Source organism: Lygodium microphyllum, chromosome 6 (genome assembly GCF_053477565.2).
Source record: "Lygodium microphyllum isolate KBCC chromosome 6, Lygodium_microphyllum_v1.1.10, whole genome shotgun sequence".
Classification (NCBI taxonomy): Eukaryota; Viridiplantae; Streptophyta; class Polypodiopsida; order Schizaeales; family Lygodiaceae; genus Lygodium; species Lygodium microphyllum.
Genome location: NC_141140.1, coordinates 152,918,326 through 152,921,608, shown reverse-complemented (window position 1 = coordinate 152,921,608; position 3,283 = coordinate 152,918,326).

Genomic DNA, 3,283 nt, shown 5'->3' with positions numbered 1-3,283 from the left:
TCTTACCATCTTGCCCCCAATATACCAAATTCTGCCTCCTTGCATCCTGGAAAGAGTCACAATCCCTGCAATGCTGATGCTCCGTACTATCACACCAAATACATCTCCGATCTCTCCTAGGTGCACTAGGAGCACTCCTAGGTGCAGTAGGAGCACTAGAAGAAGTAGTAGGCACAGTTGAAGCAAACTGCTCCTTCAACTTACCCACCAACTCTGCTTTGACTGACTCAAGTGTCAAATCTGTGATGCCTTTGATTATGTCATCAATAGAGGTAGGCACCGATGGAGCGGATGGTTTTGGAGCAGAAGGTGTAGGCATCGGTCGTGGAACAGGAGGAATAGGTGGAGTGGAAATAGTAGGCACTGGCATAGGCCAAGAAACTGGCTGAGGAGGAGAAGAAATAACAGGGATAGAAGTAGGCATAGGAGCAGATGATGATGTAGGTGTCATGGAACCATTCTGTAGGCGAGTCTTCCATATCCTCCTCTTGATCAAAGTCGAGACTGCATCCTGAGCATCCTGCCAATCAGTTTTAAGACCCATAGGCTTCGTGCGATCTTCAAGAAGCTCACCCAATTCTTCCTGAAGAGCAGGATCTGCAGCTTGCAAGAAAAGCTCAACTTTTTCAACATCCAATGCTCTTTGTTCAATGGCATCAAGCTGACTATACCTCTCTTCGAATTCTCGAATCAACTCCAAAGCAGCAAGACCTTTGTTTGGCATGTAATCCCACTCTCGGAATGACCGTCGAGTAGCCATACCAAAGTCCTCAAGGAAGTATTCTTCTTTCAAGGCCTTCTTAAAATCTTGCCAATGTGTATTTTGAATAAAAAGATCAGTCACTTTTGTCCTCAAAGCAGGTGTGACAAGACGAAGGAAGTACTTACTCATAAGTCCAGCAGGAACTCCAAAAAACCCCATCTTGATCTCATATGTCTTCAAATATGCTGAAACATTACGCCCGTCAAATAGCTTCTTCTCACTCTCAACTGCTTCAATAGCCTTAGTCGCGCTGTTTGCATTTTCCTGCTCCGAATAGAGTTGCCTTTGCTGAGACAACTGTTGTTGATGCAATTGTTGTTGCTGCTGCATATACATTTGTGTTTGCTGATTTTGGAGCTGCATATACATGGACATATTCTGTAAAATCTATTTTAGATCCTCCGTTAAAGTACTTGACGCAGCAGTCATTGATGGAGCTGAAATAGAGGCAGCTGGAGTTGTAGAGGAAGCTGAAATAGAGGCTGAAGTATCTCCCATCCTGAAATTTCTGCGACGCTTTCACGTCGGGTTCACCAAAGATGTCGAAGGGTTTCGAAAGCAAAGTCGCAACCACAGAGGTTCTTAATAAATTCCAAGATAGAAGAGTTCTCAAGTCCAAAGGTGTTCAAATGCAGGCGCTTACTTCCTTAGGAGTTGGAAGAGATTAGGATGATGACAATAAAATTCATGTCACCGTTATACCTATCTCAATTTGCAAATTTCTCATAGATGCTCCTGGCCATTACAATCAAATCTTGGCAATCCTTATTTTCGCTTCAAAGAGGTGAATTCAATATATCACTCTGTTTGGTCAAACTTGTAACTTCTTTCACACTAGCAGCATAGTGTCCACTTCTTACACACTCTAGTATGGTCTTACCCTGCATCCCTGTTATGTTTCAGAGACTTTTCTGTTATAAAGATGATTATCCTCCTCGTATAGATGCACGTATGTGAATACCACAGAGACAAAAAGCAAGAAGTGTATTTCTGTTTCAGAATATCCTTTGAAATCTGATTAATGCATACAGGGTACTGGATATGCTCTGTTTTTGTGCCAATAAATTCTCCAAGTAAGGTTAAGGGATTGGGATACAAAATCAAAGGGCTTTCCTTTGTATTGGCACCTCTGACATGGACAACACATTCAGAAATATTTTGTTTGTTTTAAAAGCAGTCAAACTGAGCAAGCTTTTTAATCAGGTGATAGTCCTCCAGAAGAACAGGACCTCTAATGCTGATAATCAAAGATGAGATAATATTTCATACTGAGCACTGGAGTTTGTGGTCTTGTGATGTCATTCTGAGTCTGAATTCAGCACATCAGGTCCTAAAATCCCTGACTGATTAAAGCTGAGTTGTGGCAGTGTATAATCAAATTCAGGATTTTCAGTTTACAAGACTGATGCTTTCCCACTGAGTTATAGAGGCAATTAATCGTCAACCAGTAACAAGGACTCGTCTTCACAGGAGGTCAAAGCAGATCCGGTACAGCACAAAATTCTGTTCTAAGCTTAAGACATGATTATGGTGGGAGAATCCAAGATCTCTCATAGCCAATTCCGTTCACAGCATTTGTCCAGATGTTCCGCTTTCCCCAGTTCATGTCCACATGTCTATAGCAAATTTGTAAACCCTCAGACTACAGATGTTGGCCATCTCTAGCATGCCGAGTTCTCCTCACTTCTGCTGGCGCAATTTCTTGTAGTATGATAGGCTCTGCAGTTTTTGACAATCCTGATTTGTATTATCCTTTCTGGATTTGTACAACCCTGATATATATGGCGTGCCAGTAGACAGTACATGCATCTGTATTCAGTCCCTGTGAATTCTGATGTGGAGATCAACCATCTGCAGCTAGTTTACGTTAGGAGATTCCGGAGTAGAAAGGTCCGCGCTTTCGATCAGTTTGGGCATAATTCTTCACAGCGTGTTGGTTGAGACCGACTGGCAGCTGTTCATGGAGGGGAGGATCAACTGTGGGAAGGAAACGACGAAGAGGCAATCGACGGGAGAGGAACGATGGAACGAATCAGAGATGGAAAAAGAGTGACAATTGGAAACCCGCTGTTGTTGATGATCATCTGAGAAGTGAGGCACTGCAATCTTTAGAGATAACCATGGAAGCATATCGACTATTATGAGGTGGGATGGCGTATCACGGACATCATCTAAGCCTGCCTTATTTTCTGGATGCCTCAAGCTATGATTAAAGAGCTGCAATCTCATCGTTTTAGCACTCAGATGAGGTGGAAAGACGGTTGTGATACATGAGAGCGAATAAGACAATCTTGTATGAATGGCTTCATGATGATTGTAACTACAACATACATGTGCATCACATGGAAAGGGGTTGGCAATCAGGACTGTCAAAAACTGCAGAGCCTATCATACTACAAGAAATTGCGCCAGCAGAAGTGAGGAGAACTCGGCATGCTAGAGATGGCCAACATCTGTAGTCTGAGGGTTTACAAATTTGCTATAGACATGTGGACATGAACTGGGGAAAGCGGAACATCT